This window comes from Phasianus colchicus, chromosome 3, assembly GCF_987193195.1.
Source record: "Phasianus colchicus chromosome 3, bPhaCol1.hap1.1, whole genome shotgun sequence".
NCBI lineage: Eukaryota > Metazoa > Chordata > Aves > Galliformes > Phasianidae > Phasianus > Phasianus colchicus.
The window spans coordinates 21,642,910-21,665,518 of record NC_143438.1 but is presented as its reverse complement, the minus strand read 5'-3'; the positions used below and the strand labels follow the sequence as shown (position 1 = coordinate 21,665,518).

Below are 22,609 nucleotides of genomic sequence, written 5' to 3'. Positions count from 1 at the left end.
CACCTGCCAGAGGAGATGGAGAATGATCCAGCTGGAAACCAGTTTGCAGCTTAGTCTGGATAGAGAAGGGAGAAAAAAAAATCAATACAAAATTATCAGACAGCGACTTTCGCCCTGCTGCCAAAACTGTTGAGGCAGAGAACTATACATAAAATTTATACACTGTCTTTTTTTGTGCAGTTGAACAGCACCTACAGAACTGCTTCAGAAGCCACAGCTTAGTGCAGGAACAACAACAGCAAAAAGATTAAAAGTAATTGTATTGCTTCATATTATTCTGCAATAGAATTTAACAAAATAAACCTCAGTTAGGGAGGAAGATTATTGTGCATATTGCATAACAAAATGAAGCTAGAATGCTATTAAGTCTGCAAATAATTTACCTGGAATTTCTGTTCCTTTGCATAGTTATTCTTTTCCTTTTAGAGAAAAAAAAAAAGTATGTGATCCATTACAAGTACAGTAAAGCAAAGATAATTTTTTCTGTACAAGAAGAGATTACCATTTTATACCTGCAAACTTCTACCACTTGTGGAGGCAAGCTGTGAGGAGCCACAGGTCACTTGTGTAATGAAATCTGAGCTCAGCAGGAAGAATATGTCATTCAGAAAAGCAAACTCTTACTTTGTCCTCAAGAATGGTAGGCGCTGTATTACAGCAGCATTTAGAACTGCAAAATTTGGAAGACATTATTTAATTCATTAGGGGCTGTAGGTGGATCAGCAGGACTGCACCACTTGCACGTTTACCAGGTGACTAGAACTTAGAACACATTGGTTGTAATTTGAACAATAAGTTCACTCTCTGATGTGTCCAAAGACTCAGAAACAAGCATTTGCTCAGTTACTGAGAGCACTTCCATTGGTGTTAGGACCGTTGATCATTAGTAGCCTGCATCCTGAATTGTTTCAGCTAATAAGGAACCGCAGGCCTAGATTTTATTTATATTTTTACTTTTTTCATTTATGCATAAAATCTTGCAATAGGTCTTTCTTCTGTTTTTCTAGGCAGTCAGTGAGATCCTACCACTCTGTCCAAGGCCAGGATGTGTCTTTTCACAGTAATATCTCTTCTAAAATGTCCTGTCCCTTTGAAACAAAAGTGTTTGGAACAAAAACTGAAGATAAAGTGGCCAACTTTATGTGAATACATTTGTGAATTTCTACTGCCTAAAAGGATAAAAGAGCAACAAATCAATTAGAGTTTTCTGGCACCATGACACCAAGCTGAGTGATGCAGTTGACTCAGTGGAATGAAAGGATGCCATTTGGAGGGACTCAGCAGACTCAAAAGGTGAGCCTGGGTGAATCTAATGAGGTTCAACACAGCAAAGTATAAGGTTTTGCACTTGGGCCAGAGGAATCCCAAGCATACATGCAGACCGGAAGGAGCAGTCCTTGAGAGTAGCCCTGCAGAGAAGAACTTGGGGGTCTTGACAGAGGAAGAACTTAACATGAGCCAGCAATGTGCTCTTGCAACTGGGAAAGCAAATGGTATCCTGGGATCCATCAGAAGAGGGGTAACCAGCAGGGACAGGGAGGTGATTGCCCCTCTTTATTCTGCCTTTGTGCGGCCTCATCTGGAGCACTGTGTGCAGGTCTGGAGACCCCAATACTGGAGCTGTTGGAGAGGGTCCAGAGGAGGGCCATGAGGATGATCAGAAGGCTGGAGCACCTCCCCTATGAAGACAGGCTGAAGGAGCTGGGCTTGTCCAGCTTGGAGAAAAGAAGGGTGCAAGGTGACCTCATTGCCTTTTAGTACCTGAAGGGAGCCTGCAAACAGGAGGGGAGTCAACTCTTTGAAAGGGTAGATAACTGCAGGACAAGGGGAAATGGTTTTAAGTTGAGGGAGGGAAGATTTAGGTTGGACGTCAGGGGGAAGTTCTTTACAGAGAGAGTGGTGAGGTGCTGGAACAGGCTGCCCAGAGAGGTTGTGGATGTCCCTGGAGGTGTTCAAGGCCAGATTAGATGGGACCCTGGGCAGGCTGGTCCAGTATTAAATGTGGAGGTTGGTGGCCCTGCGTGTGGCAGGGGGGTTGGAAGCTCATGATCCTTGAGGTCCCTTTCAACCCTGGCCATTCTGTGATTCTGCGGAACCATTAAAGTTACCACTTCAGCTGTTGAAATGAAGCAATGTGGAGAACCAAGGTGTTTTATGTGTTGACTTACTTGTTAAATGTAACATTAAGACATTACTGAATGCTCAGAAATAAAACACTTTGTCAAGAAGCTAATGCCATTCCACATTTGTGCAAAATATCACAAAGTTCACAATAGTATTCTAAATTAACCTGTTACCTTCTCCACTTAAAGTGGAGATCAAGTATAGATATGTAAATATGTTAAAATGTTCAGGTTAAGTAAGTACAAGACTTTAAACATTTGGAACTAGGTAATCGTTAGTAAGAGTGAAAGGGAACTTGCTGCCCTAAGAAGGTGAATACTAAATTCAGATCAGGTTGGCTAGGGTTTCATTCAATTGGACGTTGATGATATCTGGTTTCTTTCCTTATTTTTATAAAACTGAAAAGCAATTGGAATTCTGAAGACTTTATCACTTTAAATTGCAGTGTCCTCTGGTGTCATCAAACTTAACTAGCAAACTAAAACTTCGGAACATCACAAATGAAACTGAATGGTCCCTCTGTGAAATGGAGTTTGTTTTCACAGCTGTTTTCTTTTTAGAGCACTTCTAGGGAAAAAAAAATAAAAAAAATTAAAAAAAAAAAAGGAAATGAAAAAAAAAAAAAGGAAATGAAAAAAAAAAGAGAGAAAGGATAGGAAAAAAAAGAGAGAAAAAAACCCTCAAGAAGGCACAGAGAAATTAGGAGTTGCTATATGAAAACTACTTCATAAAAAGACCACCCCAGTTAACCGATATTGTCTGTTTGAAAAACAAAATATAACTATATGCATGCTTAATGTGAGCATAGGTAAAATGAATATACATAGGTAAAATAAATACACTAATTAAGGTGCAAACAGATCTTTTTTCTTTAGCAGTGCTAAATGTGACTAAATGTCTGCTTTGGTTAAGTACATGCAAATATAATATATCAGCTGGCATGTTGAAGTTACCCTGTAGGCTTAACCTCGAATAGCTAACAAGTTCTGCATTAAAAAAAAAAAAAAAAAAAAAAAAAGGGAGATGAATGAATTTAATTGTGACTCAGTCAAAGAACTGATTTGTTCATACAACAAAACTTTTATTTTTTTTTGTCTAAAAGGAAAATAAATACTTCAAAATCTTCTGATTTCTAGTTATTGAAGGCAACTTCATATTACAAATTGATAAGAAGTTCTGTTTTTCAGAGAGGTTAGTGTGGTAGTTATTTAGTTCAGAAGATAAAGAAGTGTTAGCTTATATTTCTGGAGACTGTTGCAGTCTTTCCAGTCTTGTGGACACACTACTAGTTAGAAAGCAAAATGTGGTAACCTTAGTTACAGCAACATAAGAGACATCCTGCACATGGTGAGGCGTTTGAAACTACATATATGATCATTATGGTCCTTTTCAACCCAGTCCATTCTATGATTCTGTATCATTGGTACTGATAGCATTATCTGGAGTTCAGTGATGTATTCATATTTTCTGTTGCTTTATTCTATAATCAGGAAAGGCACATGTATGTCTCACTGAAATAAATGACTGGCATAAGTGATTGCTTACATAGCGAAGGCACAATAATTAGGAAATTAAGCCCTTGCTGCCCTTTCAGCTGAGAAGGAAATGCTGGGTTCAGTTCTCCAGAGAAAGTACCTGGTTCTGGGAGTGTTCTGTTTTTCTTTTAAGTGCATGTGAGAACATCAGCACTAAACAGAAAACTGCCATTCAGTTTGGTGATAGGTCTTTTTAATACTTTATGCTTTATTATGCTTCTGATAGTTTCATTTGTAAGTAAGATTGGATAGTGCACACTTTATATGACTTAGAATTGTACTCGGTGAAGGGGGAAGTCTTGGCATGCAAATAATTTTTAAAGTATTTACTGGATGAAAGAAACAGGGAGATGAATTATAAGTAGAAGCTTGTTCAAAAAGCCTGGTTAGTTTTAGTTTTTGGTTGGAATAACTTAGTTTTGAAACTTGTGCTCAGAAGTCTTACCTGTAGTAATGTAGGATAATTAGAAGTCTTGCAAATTGTTTCTTATTTGCTTATATCAATAGTATTTGAGAAAGGGACTCTGTTTTTCAGAGGTGTCAAATAACATTAAAACTATCTAACAGGTAAAAATAAAGAACTGTGCAAATTGAGAAATGAAACTATTCTGGAGTTTGTGGGAGTTTCTCTTCAGTTTCTGAATGTTTATTAAATCCTTAAATAATTACCAAGATCTCTAAATGCAGGTTTAAATTCTGTATTCAGATATATACATTTGCCATGTAGTTTCAAAGTGATTTCCTTATCTAGAATTTGTTTTAAAACCAAGCCGTGTCATTAATGACTGAAACTATCTGCTGTCTGTGATCAGACGGTAGTGAAAGGACTTGAAAGTATGCATTTCCAGATCCTGCCTCTCACAGGGATTAAGTATAACTAAGCTGGCATGATCACCAGCTCTGTAAAGATGAATTCACTAATACCTCCACTGAATTTGCAAGGCTGAAAATATTGTACCATTCCTTATATCCTTAATCTCTTCTGTGAACACATGTATGACTTCTTGTCTACAAGACAAGACTGCAGTTTCTTTGGTCTACCCAATTTGACTGAATACAGAAGCAAAGCCAATTCAAGCTACATGCAGAAACAAAACAAAACAAAAAACTTCATTCAAACTCTCTTTTGCATGCAGCATGCTTTTATGTCATCTCAGCATCTGTAGCACAACAAGGAAAAATTGGCAGAGTGCATAGGAGTAATTTATAGCAGAAATGCTGACTCATAAGTTTAAGCTAGGTAAGATGTTCTGAAACTCATTTGTAATGATTTGTGAGTTTTTGTGTAAAGCTGGTGTCATTCCAGGTGATACAAATGGAATAATAGCTGTATAATATTATTGATGTAACAACCATTAAAAATGTATTGTATTGCAGTTCACTGTGAAATTGAATACCAACCAGTTAGTCTCAGAATGAATTGGAACTGCATATTCACTAAAATACGCTTTAAATTTATACGTAATTTCTTTTTGAACAGGATGATGGACGTAGCATTTATTTTTAAAACTTGAAAAATATTCATAAAAATTCCATTAAGTTGAATTTCAAAAAGTAGGTGAAATGATGTGGAGCTGAATCAGTAATTGAATATATGAAAGGAACTGTAATGAGCAGATTTAGATTTACAACCGTGAAAAGTTGTGTCTTTACTAAGCAAAGGGTCATTGTCTGTTTTTCTTGCTAACATAACCCATTTTTTGAGTTGAGAAAGTAACTTTACCAATCAATGTGCTGGACTGCTTTTTTGGTGACATCTCCTATGACCATACCAGTAAAGAGCACAGTTTTTTACATGCAGACATTTGTCTGCCAGTGTATACATTCATGTTAACAGTTATCCAAAACATGTGAAAACGTGCAGCAGTCTTGTGCATGTGTGCGCATCCATATACAAAGAACTTGTGGTTTTCAGTAACTAATTTTCAGACCAAAATCAAGTAAGCTATTTCATTTCTAGTATCTTTTTTTTTTTTTTTTAAATCCACTTTACAGGTATATTCTTTTATCATATGCAATCAGTAGGATTTTGATGAAAGATTAAAACAACAGTATTTCAGGAATTTCTTATAAGCAGTGTGTCTATTGCATTTATCTGACTATATATGTATCTATATTTGCCACTTCTGCATGAAACTTTCTGGCTTCTTTATATTAGAAAATCCTATTTCTAATTCATCAATTTCAAAAACATTAGATTTGATCAGTATTTCCTTTTCTTTCATAAGAAGATTATCTGTTTTATAGAGAGGAAAGCAAATAATAACTTGAGTAAAATCCTGTTACTAACAAGTGAAGTTAGTGACAGTTTTAATTGTAATGTTCAGAGCTTGTAGCACAGAACTCCACTTTTACTTGCAAAATCCTTTTATATATAAATATATTTTAAAAAATCACAAATTTGCTTATCTATGATAAAAGTCTAATAACTGACTATCTACAGTAAAAGGCAAGTAACTCAGCATGCCATTGGTATGCACAACAATGAGACAATGAGTTTTACGGTTTCTGTTATTCAGGAGAAATCCCCAAAATGTCTCTCGAATATATGTGGTAAAACGTGCATGTTTATTAAGTAATTAAACAGAAGTTTTGCTCCTTAGCAACTGCCATTTCTTAATTAGTAGATTAATTTAATGCAATTTCTGCTTGTGATGTGTCACTATTTGAAAGAGAAAATATGGAGCTTGTTATCGTAAATTATTTATAGAATGGCTTTTTTATAAATTTATGCTCAATTTTCTAAGTTTTTTTTTTTTTTTGTTGGTTATTTAATTTTTTAAAACTCTATTTACAAAATAGTGATCTTGGTTACTGTTTTTCATAGAATCAGTGTGATGATCAGATTGACAGGCCACTAGATAGTACTTTTTTCTAACTTACAAAATATTCACTTTATTACTGTATGTGTGCACAAAAAGCACTTCTTATTCTCGGTGTCTTTGACATGAGTAGCTGAGGCAGTAGGCAACTGTGCACTCAGCAGGTACAGGTGTTTGTTATTTTAAATGCAGTAAATTATGCAAATTCATAAATATGATAGTAATCCACAAAAGTCATTAACTCAAACTGAGACCTGGCTTATCTCCAGTAATTTGAGTGGAATTAAGCCAGTGCTAAATTTGGTCCATTAACTTCTGTATGGTTTCTGCTGTGTGTAAAGTTGTACATTCTGTATTCAAACATTTTATTACTGTGATTAATGGCCTCTCTCCTGTTGCATTAAGAATCCAATAGCGTGACAAGGAAATGGCTGGCATAATACAAAATGCATGTACTCATTAAAAATAACTGTTTTGACACAGTGGGTTGTTCTACCCAGTGTAGTAGGTCCTGTGTAGTACCACAGTCAAATGCTGATTCAAATCTATTACTTGCTGTACCAAAACATGTCAGAGGCTTCATGGGATCTCAGGCAATCCCTGTCTACTATCTGCACACTGCTAAAATAGTATCCTTCTTCTAAAAGATTACAATTCTCTTTATGATACAGCAATGTGACTGGATGGATCCAAAGATGCTTGAAGGGTTAAGAGACATTCTGGGTGCTACTTGGGTCAAAAGATATAAAAAAAAAAAAAATAATAATCTTCACTGAGTAAGGTAATATTTCAGTTGACTCAAACTTAAGGCTTCCATTTATTATTATAATAGATACTTATTTATACTATTACAGAAGGAGTTATATTTGTCTTGAGACAGAATAAACATCTAGATGGCCCTGCAGGAACATATTGAGTATTTTGCCTGCTGTCATTTCTGAAGGCTGTTGGTTTTCAGTGCTGCTAAGCTCCCCATGCCCTACCTTCAAAAAGTGAATGGCCTTTATTTAGTTTTTGAACTGGCTTATCTGTGTTGATGCAGATCCTGTATTTCTGAGCAGAGCAATGCATACCTGTACAGTTACTAGGGAGAGACGAAACACAAGATGCTGCATAGGGAACAAATTAAAGAGGCTTACTATAATGAGAAACAGAATATGTTCACAGGTTTTTAATTGGTGGCAGAGCAGTGCCATTTCCTTAGAGTAACCCTATTTTTCCACTGCAGCAAAATCCATTCACCATTTGTGTCTCAGTGGTAAAACACTGCTGCTCCTGTTTTATATAATTTTGCTCCTCTGTACATAACTGCAGAGGACCAGAACAAGAATAAATCAGACCTGCTGAGTAATTCCTGCATACACTCACTCTTGTGTGTTGTTTCTTTAGACACACTTTTACTGATAGGTGTTACTTTATTATAAAGTGACCCAACTAGTATTCCCATTTGTGATACTATAACAAAAGATAGCAATATATTGATTCTTTGCCTGTTTCCTGTATCTCAATATGTGAATATCTGTTCAACATAGTAACAAAAGTAATTTAACAATGCAGTTCATCACTGACTTCTACTAAAGTGGTCTGCTTCTTATCATTTGAAAGATGATAGAAGAGTAAGCCCCCAAATGATAAGAAGACTGTTTGTCATAGGTTGTGCAAAGGAGCTGACTCACGCTGAACTTACCTAGTAATTTATCAAAACATTCAAAAAGCCTATGATTTATTTTCCAGTGCCATTGTCTTAGCTACATTGAAACAAAATTCATAAAATGAGGAGATTTGACCTGACAAACTCAGCTATAATATGCTTCTTTTGTACACACTCCTTGTCAATCTTGCCCTTTCTGACTGATAAGTAAAATGTGAAAACACTGAATTTTTTAAGAGAGGAGACTTTTTTTAAGAAAGGAAAAACTGTCACAGAAGGCAAAGAAATAGGACATGGCAGTATAATGTCCATATCTGAAAGAGTTTGACTACTACTTAGCAAACTTTGAGAACATTCACACATCATTCAGCAATTTGTAAAACAAAAACCAATACATAATCCTCTGTAAGATCTAAAGTCTTCATTTTCAACTTACTTTTGTTGAAAGAGATGAATGAAGCATGGCCAGTTTCCGAAGCATTCTAGCTGAATGTGAAATAAAAACTATGTAAAATAAGTATTTAACACATCTGTCAATTTTCTAAATGTTTTTCTTTTTAGCAACCCAACTATAGATGGCATGAAAATCTTAACCTGAATCTTCCTGAATTTGATAGGTGGGTATTTTTATTTTGGATTCATCCTCTCCTTCATCTTTTCTGAAGGCAAAACATGTTCAAATAACCTTTTTTTCTAAAATGTCACCAGATACTGAGATTAGTCTAGCCTCATGTAGCAACTAGGCTCCATCTGTTGAGCATATGATCATCTCCATTAACAGAGTCATTTTGTTATTCTGGATTATGACAGAAATCTTGCTGAAAGTAAGAACATGAGGAATGCAAGCAGTTTATGCACAGGATGGACAGATACTCATATTTATGTCTGTAGATTTGCACATAGGTTCTGTAAAGAAATGCAGTCTGGTTTTGTTATGTTTGGATAACTCTCAAACCAACTGCATCGTTGGGCAATGTGCAGTTTATTCAGGACAATTAATTCTGTGATGTTAATGGAAGTGAAATAGCTGCTCTGCCACAACTGTGATTCTGCTGTGCTGTTTTATATGCTAAACTTGTATAACACCTGTCCTCTCAAACTATGTAAAAATCAGTATTGTTAGTTTTGCTTTTCTAAGGTATATATTTACTGACTGTTTAAATACTGTGTGTATATAATACTCTATTCTCCTTGTTTGGACTAGAAAGGCGGATCATCGCATAAGTTGTTTCCACTGAAAATAAACTGATGCTTTTCCACCAAGACATCTTATCTTGTACAGTGAAGACACATGGAAAAGGTACTGCTTTCCAGTTTACATTGTAATTGCATGTTTTGCTTGATGTCAGTAGCAGATGCATTATTGACAGAGGCTGGTTTTGCTGTAGAGCCATATGATTTCAAGAATTTCAGAGGGCTTCCTCATTCAAATAAGCATAAATATCTATCTACTTGTTTTTCTCTCTCATTTTAAGAGGTTGCATTGTCAGAAGACCTCATCCAAGTTATCTGACATTGGTGAAAATACACCTGTGGGACTAAGCCCTTCAGTTAGAGATTATTTTTCCTACAGATGAATTCCACATAAAAATAAGATAGAATAGATAAATTTTAAAGGCCACTTCAGTTTAGTATATCTCCATGTGTCTGATACTATACAAAAGCAGATTTCCTCTGTGAAATCGGTTTAATTGAGAAGATGGATTACATTGTCCAATGCACAGAAGCCTTAATATCTGCTGAGAGAGTGCAAATGCTTTGCCATCAAGAAATTCTTCTTCTGAAAAATGCAAATTGGCAGATGGAGAACATTCAGAACAGATGGAGATACAGGTATTCCATTCCATTCAAAACAACTTATATACTTCTTTGTAACAATACACCACTCTTGCACACAATATCATCTGTACATTTTCTCTGTGTGTGTTTCTTTTGATTTTTTTTCTAACCTGTAATCTGGTTGTTTCTGAGATTTTAATGAGAAAAAAATGTCAGGATCTCAACATTCTATGAAGTGCTGCAGGTGCCTAAGCTTAGGCTTGCTATTTTTGGATTATGAAATAACACTAGATAAGCAAGGCCTTACACAGGACAGGCAAATATGAGGGAGAATCCGTGGAAGATGCGAACCCTCCAGAAACATCAGCTAGAGCATCAGTTGGGCAAAATACAACGTGTTAAGGTAATTAATTCTGTTTTCAGTGGAAGTGAAAGAAAGAGTTTTACTTGGAAGCATTTGATTTTCAAGCTCAAAGAGGGTAGGTTTAAGTTAGATATAAGAAAAAAATCTTTTACAGTGAGGGTGGTGAGGCACTGGTACAAGTTACCTAGTGTTGTGGTTGATGCCCCATCCCTGGAGGCTTGATAAGGCCATAGTCAACATAATCTAGCTATGGTCTCCCTGTTCATTGCAGGGGAGCTGCACTAGACGGCTTTCCGAGGTCCCTTCAAACTCGAAGAATTCTATGATTCCATTTTCTATTATTTTGTTAGATATCATTTCTGATAAGAAATCCCGGATGCGAACGAGACATACTTTCAGACCTAACTTTACAGTAGCAAACTACATGAGTAATATTGGGCATTGTATGTGACATCAGCTTTACACTAATACAGTTACAAACCATATCACATCATGTTTCTCAGACTGGGTTTGTTTTCCTTTTTTTTTTCTTTTTTTTTCTTTTTTCTCCACCTGCATACTAGTGTTTTAAAACTTTGTAAAAGTTTTAGAATGATTTAGATTAATGAGCATACAAATGTCACCAGTAGTACTATAGCAGTATATGTACTAGTATAATATTAACAGCAAATCATTTTCAGATAGTATCTTCATTTTATCTTTATACAAATCTGTATGCATTTATCTTCACTGTTGTTTTGCTCTCTCTTCAGTGCTCATTTCCAAATTATTCACATGAATAATCATCACCAGCATCCCTTTCAGAGGAATGTGATAGTTTTCCGCAGAAGAAGAAAAAAATAGAGGAAAAAAAGGAAAAAACTAGCAATAGTATAATATGTTAGATGGCATTAGTGAGCATTCTGACAGAAAGTATTGATAGACTGATGCCAATTCTTTGATGCCAGTCCTTTCTCAGATGTGTAGCATTAGTCTTTCAGCATTTGATTAACATTCTTCGACAATTCATATTTCACAGAATCAAAGAATGGAATGGTTTGGGTTGGAAGAGATCTTTAAGATCGTCTAGTTCCAACCCCCAAGATGTAGACAGAGATACGTCCCACTAGACAAGGTTGCTCAAAGCGCCATCCAGCCTGGCCTTGAATGCCTCCAGGGAAGAGACATCCACAGCGTCCCTGGGCAACCTGTTCCAGGGTCTCACTGCTATCACAGCAAAGAATTTCTTCCTAGTATCTATCCTAAATCTACCCTCTTCTAGTTCAAAGCCATTTCCCTTCATCCAGTCCCTACGTGCCCTTCTAAAAAGTCCCTCTCCAGCTTTCCTGTAGTCCCCCTTCAGGTACTGGAAGGCTGCTATAAGTTCTCCTTGGAAGCTTCTCTTCTCCAGGCTGAAGAGCCTAAATTCTCCCAGCCTATCTTCATAGGGGGGGGTGCTCCAGCCCTCTGATAATCTATCTTGGTGGCCCTTTTCTGAACCCACTACGACAGCTGAATATCCTTCTTGCATTGGGGGCCCTAGAACTGGATGCAGTACTCCAGGTGCAGTCTCAAGAGAGCAGAGTAGAGGGGCAGAATCATCTCCCATGACCTGCTGGTCACACTTCTCTTGATGCAGCCCAGGATATGGTTGACCTCTTGGGCTGCATGTGCATAGTGCCGACTCATGTTGAGTCTTTCATCAACTGACACTCTCAAACCCTTCTCCTCCAGGCTGCTCTCAAGCTGTTGTCTGCCCAGCCTGTATTTGTGCCTGGTATTGCCCAAGCCCTGGTGACAAACGACAAATTTCCTTGTCATTTGCTCTAAAACAAAGAAACACAGGAATATGACATTGTCCTTTAAAACACAAATACAGTGTGGTGTCTGAAAGCCCTGAAGTTGCCTTGGGAGAATTACAGTAAAACACTAAGTATTAATGACAGCAGCCCTGAACAGATTCAGACCTTTGTAGAAATTAGATTTCCTCTCATAGAGGGCAGAAGTTCATAAATTCAGGCATCTGCTTGATCATCCTTTTCAGATATGGCAGAATGACTTTTCAGAGAAGCCTTCAGACCCTTAAAAATGAAAGGTATGGCCTCAAGGAGCATGATAAGGACTTAAATGGAATGCATGTGAATACATGAGTCATATCTTGATTTTGTGGCATGACTGTAAGGCTAGCATATTGAACAGACCTGAAGTTCTGCAACTGTTGCCCTGTCCATTGCTCTCTGTGGACATAATCAGTCCACATTAGAGGAAGCTAAAAGCAGAATAGATATAAATTAACTGTCTGGGAGAAAAGTGAATGTTCTCAGGAGCAGGTCACAAATACATTATAGATTGGCAGAAATCATGAACAGTAAGTTTGCTAAAATTTTCAGAAACACTTTTGAACAATGACTACTTTCCTGACTGAAAAAGTACATTAGAGGACAATGAAAACAATGCCTCAGCTTTAAGAAGCATGCATCATTGGTTTGGGTTATTGTGAAGAACAGTGATTTTATTTAAATAACTTGTGTCATAATATTTGGGTGTCAATCAATTTATTTGCTAAACTCAGCCCTGATTTACTGATTTTCAGTACCAAATGTTGTAATGTAATTACAGACACAGCAAAATGACTTTCTTTTTCTCCATTCGTCACATTGCATTACTTTTTATGACAAGCATTTGCATCTAGAATAGATTTCTTCAAGTATAGAAGTTATTCTGCATTCAGGGTTCAAGCAGAATATGTGATCCATGCTGCAACTGCTATTCTATATTTTGATGAGATTTTTAACAGCAAGCAGCAAAGCTGCACTTAGAAACATGATTATTACTAATAAAAAGTCTCGAAGAGATGAAGAACAGATTTAATAATCCATATCTGGTCATTCTTACAGGGGTGTGAAGAAGCATGCAAAACGTAATGAAATTAAAGGTGGGCAAAAATTAAATATGTGAGAGAAAATCAAATAAATAGAATTAACTTTACATAACTGAAGAAGTTAGTCATTGAACGTTATCAGTAGCAAAATAATTAATTTTTTGTTTGTTTTCTAAATTATCATCCTCATTTGATGTCCAAAACCACATTTCATTAATGATAACAAAAGAAAGAGATTTAAGATTGATTACGGGTGAATTATGATCAGATAAGATTTTCATTCAAGCCTGCTGATGGGGGTTTTGAAACAATTAGTAGATGTATTGTTCGTAAAAAAAAATATGGTTTTGCTTGAAAATAGATGGAGCAATTTAACGGGTTGTTCCTTTTTTTTATTATTATTATTTTTTTTTTTTTACTTTTTTTTGGTTCAGTGCTAACTATTAAGTACTATAAAACAGAGACTTGCTGTCTTTGGGCATAAAATGAAATTAATGCATTATGTTCTACAGGTAGAGGAATAAAGAATAATTGGAAGTTGTTAAAAAGAAACTATTTCAGCTGGTCATAATTAGCAGTTTATAACATCTATTCTAGTAACAATTGAAGAAGTTACTAAGCAGAAGAAAAATTGAATTTGTGACTACAATAGATAGAAAAGGTAGAAGAATAATGATCCCCTTAAATTCACTTTGATATCATTATTGTTGCAAATTAAGATTGAATTCACTCTTGCTGGCACACTACTTAAGCTCTACTGTGTATGTAGCTCGCTTACTGAGAGAACCTTTTTTTATAGTTTTAAGAACTTCATTCATTCTCATAAGAGAATGTAACAGTATAGTCTAGGAAAGCTTAACCTTAAATGTCTTCTTCAGTATGTGGGAAAAAAGGACAGTATTTGGCCCTAATTAAATACATGAAAAGAATATGTTTATGTCTTGAGTTGTAAAAAACAAACAAAAAAAAAAAAAACCAACCCCAGAATGGTAAAATTTCATAGTCTGATGTCATGGCCTAATGAGCACTGTTTGTTACTTATCAGGCTCTGTCTTAGAGTAAGTTGATAATAAGTTTTCTGTTAATAGAAAATTTACCATTTTCCATTTTCTCTTCAGGTAAAAAACAGAAACACAAAAATGTATCTCATCAGATGCCTTTGTGTATCATAATCTTGCTGTATGCCCATTTCTTTCTTTAAGTATTAGAGACATTTAGTTGTGTTTTTAGAGTACTTTTGGTCAGTGCTTATGCCAAATACTGAAACTTGAGTACAGGTTTATGTTTATGCATATATACCAGATCGGTAAATTTTTAAAAACATGACTTCCCTATACAAACATGATTTCCCAGACACATATGGTATTATTTTATTTTCCTTTATTTTGGAAAATAACTAATTATAAACCAAGGATCTGGGAATTTAAATTTTGGCAGGAATTTGAATATTGACTATGATTTTTTTTTTTCATGTACTACCACATATACGTCCTACAAATGTATTTCCTGAATCATATATAAAAATTGTAAGTGCTTACCACTGTCTCACTTATTTCTTGTCCCAGAACTATGTGATACCTAAGTGAAAATGAAGACAGTATTTGGAAGAAGTAATCTTAGAGACAGATTCCACCTCCTGATGTATTGATACGATTACCCGCTGTTATGTGAGTCATCCATTTGCCTCTGAAGGGATTTTGCTTCTACCAAACAATTTCATCTAGCGTTATGAGGGTGGAGCATTTCTAATATTTCAGGCTCTGCCTGCAAAACTCTAATTGAACTCGTAAGAAAAGGACTTGGAAAGAGGAACAGAGATGAACACAAAGCTGCTAGACGGAGCTAGGATTAATGAATGAGTTAGAAGTAAAACTGATAGATAAAGGGGTGCATGAACTTTTGTGAGGAAAGTTCCAAAACTGTGAACGAGTGGTTGACAGTGCAACAGTGACAAATGGGAAAAGAAGAAATATGAGAACATAAATAAATAAATAAATTTTAATGAACTGACTGCCTGATACATATTCGCTGCACCAGTAGGATGAAAATCTCATTTGCAGAAAGTCTGGAATAAAGAGTAATCGAATGTGATGAATTCATGAAAATTGATTGGCTTGACTGAATGGAGATCTGAAAACTGTACTATTTTAGAGGAATTATCTACAAGGAACATTTTAGACAATGACTTTCTGATGGATTTCCCACCAGGTTTTTCAGGGCCTCCCATACAAATCAGTAATCAACAGACAAAAGTGTTTCACAAGTTTTGATCAACCAAATGTGTGTCTTTTTGCTATATGTAGCTATACTGTATATGTATTAAGTATATATTTTTGTACATATAATTAATGTAAAATTTAATGTTAGCATCTGGGATACTAATACTTGGTGAATTTTCACAAAATTTAAAGATTCTCTTCACAAGTTTCTGTTTTTTTCTTTTTTCTTTTCCACAATTCAAGCATAGGTTGTGTTCATATTGGTAGAAGTTTAAGGACTCGATATAGCACACACATACGTTATATTCTTTCTATCCTTATCATCTGCACTGTACCCTCCCCTTGTCCTGGCTTCAGCTTAGACAGTATTAATATCACATCAAAGTTTTGGTTGTTGAGAGATGTGTGTGTGTGAGGCTGGGTTGGGCTGGGCCACTCAGCAGGGAAGAGCCACAGCCATGGTGGTGCAGAAACAGGGGACCTTGTGCATGGGTTGGACATGGCCTGGCATTTGGCATCATGCTCAGCAATACTGAACAGAATTGTCTGGGGGACTGCCATTGTTTAAGGACTATGTGGGCATCAGTCAGCTTGTGGTGACTAATTGCATTTTGCATTGATTATATTTTTTTAACGTTGTGGTTTGTTTTTGTCTGTTTGTTCTTATGTTCATAAATCACTGAATCATCAGGGTTGGAAAAGATTACTACGATATCTTGTTTTGTTTGAACTGTCTTTATCTTATCCTTGGAATTTTCTTATGTTGCCCTTCCAGTTGTTTTCTCCACAACCAACTGGCAGGGGCAGTGAGCAAGTGACTGTGATGCTTCACTCCTTACATGGGTTAAACTACAGTAAAATCTTTTGTGCCAGGTTTAGGGAGCTCCATAAATATCTTAAAAGTTAATAAAGAAAAGGGAATAAGCTTTAGCTTTGTCTTTGCTTCTAAACAGAAAATGTGATATTAAATGATATTACAGCTCTTGTTTTACTTAATAGACTCTTGCTTCTGTCCATGAAACTATATACCCTGGGAAAACAATTAGGAAAGAATTTTGATTCACCCAAAAGAAGTGTAAATGTGCCACATTGTAAGCCTAATGGAGTTCAGTGTCTTTTCTGCTGCTTACTCTACTTTACCTGATTGATGGTCAACTTTGACACAGGGTTTTGGCTGGGATTCTGTTTCAGATACAGTCCCGTATGTTTAGATATACAATTGCAGAAAACTGTGCTTAAGCTCTCACTGTAGTCCACTAACAATAGATAGTCAATACAGTCAGTAAAGTAAGGTGAACTATTCAAATGTAGCCATCTAATTTAGAGTGAGATTAAGAGTAGTCGGCAATCTCCTGCTGACTAGTTCTCTATTCATTTTAACCAGATCTTAGAAATCCAGACAGTCAAAATATGTACAGTAAGTACCTAAACTTGGATATTTAGATATAAAGCTGAATTCTGTTCAAGAAACTATTCCTGTGATTGCATGGGTGCATATTCTTATAGTGGGACACTTTTCAGTTTGTTGTACATTAATAATGATCTTAACCCTTCTGGTTGTTTCAGGCTGATGGGCAGCTGAGCTCCACCATACCACTCTCTCCTACTCTTCAGAGGAAGAGGGGAAGAAAATTTGATCAAAAAAGGCTCAAGGCATTCACCAGTTACTGTCTTCTTCAGATTCAGCCTCTGTCCCTGCTCAGGCATGAGGCTCCTCCTACGGAATGTTGTCCATGCAAAACAGATCCTGCATGTGCTTGCTGTAGGCTGCAGTTCTCCCCAGTGTCGCTCAACACAGCTGAGGAATTCTACCACTGTGGAAATCATGAAAGGCAAGAGGCAGAACAAGTAGTACTGAAACTCTATAACTGTCATTTAATGATTTAAGTGGTGGTGAAAGCAGAGAGACTTTGAAATAGTCAAAATAATACAAAAAATTAGAAAAGAGAGGAAACATGAATAAAGAATTTCCTAACTGTTCAAAATAAGAAATGATCTGTCTTGTGGGAGAAATTTTAATAATCTAAAAGCTATCATAGTGGGCTGAGGAGAAAATTCATGAATATTTTTCTGAAATAAATGATTAGGAGGTATAGAGAATTTATAAAAGGTGGATCATTCCATTTACAACAGTTCCAGAGCAGATGAAGCATTAAACTTTTGTTAAACTTTTCATAAAAATCTTGAGGAAAACAGGTAAATGAAGTAATTAGAAAATACATATATATATATATATAAAATCTGCAGGAAGTTTTATTGATTTCATTTTTTCTTGTCTTTATGATTTTATTGTCATTAAGATGAACGTTTTTCAGTTTTACCATTTTTATTTTATCTTTACAATACCAGTAAGTAGGTTTCATGTAAGTCTTACTAAAAAGCATGCATGCAGAATAATTTGTTAATCTTTTTCTACTAGTGTCATATTTAGATGCATCCTGCCTTCCAGGCACACAAATACTGAATATATTCTGATTTTTAACGATCATGAGAAAGTCAGAATCCACTGATTATAGTTGAGTTGCAATTCAAGAATGATTGGTTACAGAGAAAACTTTGAGAAAACTCAATAACTTTTTAACAGTAAGCCCAAGAATGCAGTCATCATAACTAGTTTTCAAAGGTATAGAAATGACTGGTTTTAGCTTTAATGTCTTTTTATAAAAATATCTTGTTAATTGACCCAATAATCACAAAACCTTGTCTGTGTCTTTCTGGAGGCCTAAACTCTTGATTTTCCCTAGATAAAATATTCTTCTGTAATTTCTATAATACAACATATGGTTTTATTATACATATGTGTAATTATATAACCAGTAATGGGCATTGAGCATAGTAAAATGAATTGAAACAAGTCCAGGAGTTTTGATCGTGCTTTTATATAAGAATGTGGGATCTCATTTTAGTTCACTTTCCACTTCTTTGAAGTAAACTAGAAAAAAAGCCCAACATGCCAATCAGTATGTACATAGAATTTATTTCAGACAGATAAGAATGTTTTATTTGTTTCTTGGTCATTGTTTTTCCTCATAAATTACTGAAAGTATAGAAATTGTACTGAGGTCCGCATTTCTCCATTGGCAGCTTAGAAGTTAATCCAGAGTCATGTCATTGTAATTTAGAGCAAAAAATGCTTCACTCTGCTCTCATAGATATTTTAAAAGGTCATAGTTATCCATTCACGTGTAAGAAATGTGGTCATTCAGATTTATGCCCATAAAGGCCTTTTTATTTCCATGTTCCCAGACCTGTCCAATACAGTAAAACACTCATAAATGTGAATTTATTAAGTAATAATTAATGTCTATATACTGTCATAGCTGTTGACCTTCAGTCTTACACTTAACATATTAAATGTGAATTGCTGTACAGTACGTTGAGCTTTATAGTGGTTCATTCCTTAGCTACAGCCATATAGGTGAGGAGGGGACCTTGATAATATCATCATAATAAATAGATTATTTGCAGATAAAGTAATTGCATCCTTACAGTGAATTCTTACTATTTCCGTATAAAATTTTATGCATATAGAAAATATAATGCAAGGCTTGTCCTAGTGGTGGATAAAAATGGCAAATAAAAATAAAATGTTTTTTTATTTAAAGTTCTTCCTGTTTAGGTCCCATTTGGGAACTGAATGCTTGCCATTACTGATCCAAACAGTAAATGTCTCCCATTTTTATTACTTTATATGCACTAACAACAAAGCCATCTCTTTTTCTTTAAAAAACTACATTTTTTAGCTAGCAATTTCATTTGAGATGCAGCTTCTTTCTCACAAAGTATTAGCATTTTCACAGGGGCTACAAACATTCATGTAATATTTCTGGACTTGGAGTGTGGTGGGATGATGCCCTGCTTTAGAGGAGAGGGCAGTACAGAGCAGGGCATGCTGACCTGGGGGCATTGCATGGCATGAATTTCACCTAAATTAGCTGTAATGTTGGCATAAAACTGAGTTTTTACCAACTTCTTAATTCAAGTAGATAATATGTGACCGGCATATTATCTCAAACACCAGAATGAACCTTAAATATTTTGTATGTGTTCTAACAAACAGAAAACCAAATGGTGCAAACACTGATCCTCAAGTGCAGTCATACACGGAAGTGTCTTAAACACTCTCACTGTGGTACTAGGAATGGCAACAGCAAATGAGAAAGTGATTGCAGAAGACAAATAGACTGATCATGAGGAAATATTCTCTAATCAGCTTGGGAAACTAACAAAATTTAAGGGAGACTCCAGGGAGAGAGAGTGTGGAAGAAGCCTAGAAAAAAGTAGAACCTGAGAAAATTTGGGGGAACCATGATAACTCCATTACCTGCCTGGGATTTGGGGCCATCTCTGCAAAGCTTATTGAGATCCAGGACACCAGAAAGACTAAAGGAACCCTAACTACACAAATCACTGTAGAGAGACTCACTGTAGAGTCTCACATCTGAGATGAGACCTTATAGACCAGCAATGAAAGGCTGAAAAGTGCTGTGTCAAACCACCCAACTTTCATTCTGGATCACAGCATCTCTGCTGCATAAGAGAAAAATCATTTAAGTCATAAAACTGTACGTATACCTTTGATTTAAATGTGTCGGTGTTCAAATCCATTCAATCTCCACAGTCTCATTTGGTCTTAAATTGCAACTCTTGGCTCCTAATTCCTCTCCCCTCATGAAGAACCCTCTCTGACAGCTCGTCTGTTTGAATTCAGTGGCAATGTTACTCTTTCTGACAGAAGTTTCAATTATACTGAACAAAGGAAGTTTCTGACATATATGGTGACTTTCTTTGATATTGTAGGTCGATTATTCCATCATACTAACCATTTACTGTATTTCTGTCTATGTCTCCTATTTGTGTGATCCTTTGTTTTACCCTTCACATTTTTAAGACTTTTTGTCTAAGTCTTGTACAGTTGCCATAATGCATGAATAATCTTCCCTTTTTTGCTATCCAGATGTTAATGTAATTACATAAGAGGACTTGCTGCTATAAATCTGTTTCATTTATAGTTTTATTATGTGTTTAGGTTTTGTTGAGAATTTTATAGAAGTGTATTCTACATGATTATGATAGTGGAGCTGAAATTTAATTCTCTATAATTATAATGATTGACATGTTATTATGCTAGTTTTACAGTGCAACCCATGATAGATCTATGGAAGAAGTATTGCCATATCTCCCACATCCATGTTAATAAGTATTCACCTTCCTGCTCACTTCAAGAGAGACAGTTAAATGAACATCATCTGATTCCTGTATTCACTTGGTTCTGTTGGAGCTGTTACTTTTTATGGAATTTTCAAAGTCTGTTATGGTAGAGGTCAACTTGAAGCCACAGTTGCAGATACCTTGGTGAGCATCTTATTACAAATGCTGACAAGATTATATTGGTCTGTATTTTGTTATCGTCCTTCACGCAAATAGACTATGTGTAAAATTTAGGTTTTCATATACAAGGTCTCCATCTCTTACCTATGGAAAGAGAAGAGGATTGAAAGTATTAAAGAACTTGCAAAATTTCCCTGTAAGGGTTTGAAGGTCCCAGGAATGGATCATCTTTTTGATTTTTTCTTTTATGGAGAAAAGGGAAAATAAATATTTTAAATAGTAACATAGGTTTATAGATCGGAAGATTCAGCTTCAGTCAGAAATATCAGTTAGGGAAGGAGTCACAGAATCATGGATACTTAATCCAAGCATTCTTTATAGCTGAAAAGTCAATTTTCAATGAACTTTGGCCACAGTTCTTTAATAGAAGAGTTTTTTCAGCTATTTAGAGGCAAACGTTTCAGTCACATTGTTAACACAAGAATTGTTTCAATTTTGCTCAAAGATCTCAAAGAAAATTCTCTTTTTTCTGAAACCAAGCACAGGAAAATACTAGCTCCCTACCCAAATTACCCCAAATCCTCAACAACATCAAATAAATAAAGGAATTGGAGAGAGAACTGGAAGTAGGAAGTCAGGGTTAGTAATCTTACTTATTATAATCAGAATTTCATTTGTTACCCACCAAAATACTTACTTATATTTCATATGATTTCTAGATTGCTAGTTTGAAACAAGTGAGAAAAACCTATGTTGTGGAATAGAGAGAAATATTTTATCGCACCTTGTTTTCTAGATTTTTTTTCCTTATGTTATTTTTGGAAGACAGTTCTGCAATGTGTTTAGAGATTAATGGCAGCTAATCATAAAACAAATATAAAAAATTGTAGGGTGGTTTTACCTCAGCATTCTTTTTTTCTTTTTTGTGCTGACATCCTTTGGAAACGTGCTGCTTAATTGGTATTGCAATTAATGTTTTTAGTAAAGTCATTTTTTACATCTCATGGATCTGACACTTGAACTAATAATGAGTGTTGCGTTGTGACTCTTTTTGAAATAAATGAAATGAAAGTGCATTTCTTCAAGGAAAGTGTACTCTGGGCTCTGAAATAGCTATGCTTCAAGGTCTATGAGTGCTTATTTAAATTCATTGTAAAACTTACTTTTCATAGCAAAGGGTTTTGAATTAGGCTGTTCTTAAAGTAAAAATAGACGTACATGTTTTAAAGAAAACATAACATGCTAGTATTAAAAAACAACAACTCAACTCCAGGTATGTGTTTTAAAATTTCTGAGTTGAACCACATGTACATTTGAGGTCCCATTTTGCAAGTCTTGTAAATACTTTATTTTTTGTGAATGGCAGAAATTTCCCTCCAAGGTCATTATATCTACATTTAAAAATTCTTCAAGTATTGTTGCGTCTTTAACATAACTGGTGGTATCTTACAGGAATTTCAGAAATCTTAAAATATGCTTAGAATTTTTCGTTATTTAGCTGAGAGGGTGCACAGACACTACTAACAGGTAGACGGTGAATACCATTGTGATAGTACCAGTTTGTATTAGTGATATATCATTTATTTTCAGGTTGCTTCGGTCTAGCTGCAATGCTTTTCTTAGAAGTGTCAGTCCTACTGACAGAAGTGGTTGTAAGATCTTTAACTAAGCAATATTTTTTCTATTAGAGAGTCACTGCACTTCTCTTTAGCCACTTTAGTAATATATGGACAATGTCTTCATTTTCTGTGAACTGAGGTACAGTTTTCATAGTGCAGATCATTCTTGCAATTTATCTTAAATTCTTGAGTTTTACATAATTTCTGTAAAAGTAAGGATATTCCAAATATGGGTATTATTTTACCCATTTTTCTTCTGCTTGTGACAAGAATAACTAATAGCATTGTCAAGCAAATTTCATCAA

General features: G+C 35.4%; 2 long non-coding RNA genes across 3 annotated transcripts; both read left to right on the top strand.

Annotated features, from left to right (window-relative positions):
• The first annotated feature begins 435 nt into the window (after positions 1-435).
• Positions 436-8,769, top strand: LOC149918449 (uncharacterized). 2 transcript variants are annotated; one of them, XR_016465465.1, is made up of 3 exons: positions 436-640; positions 1,008-1,293; positions 8,694-8,769. It is a non-coding gene; the product is annotated as an uncharacterized LOC149918449 (long non-coding RNA). The 2 variants fall into 2 exon arrangements; XR_016465464.1 differs by having other exon boundaries at positions 436-752.
• Positions 8,770-9,340: 571 nt separating this feature from the next.
• On the top strand, positions 9,341-17,539 carry LOC149918448 (uncharacterized). Its single transcript, XR_016465463.1, has 4 exons — positions 9,341-9,432; positions 13,152-13,189; positions 14,701-14,802; positions 16,921-17,539. It is a non-coding gene; the product is annotated as an uncharacterized LOC149918448 (long non-coding RNA).
• Positions 17,540-22,609: the final 5,070 nt, after the last annotated feature.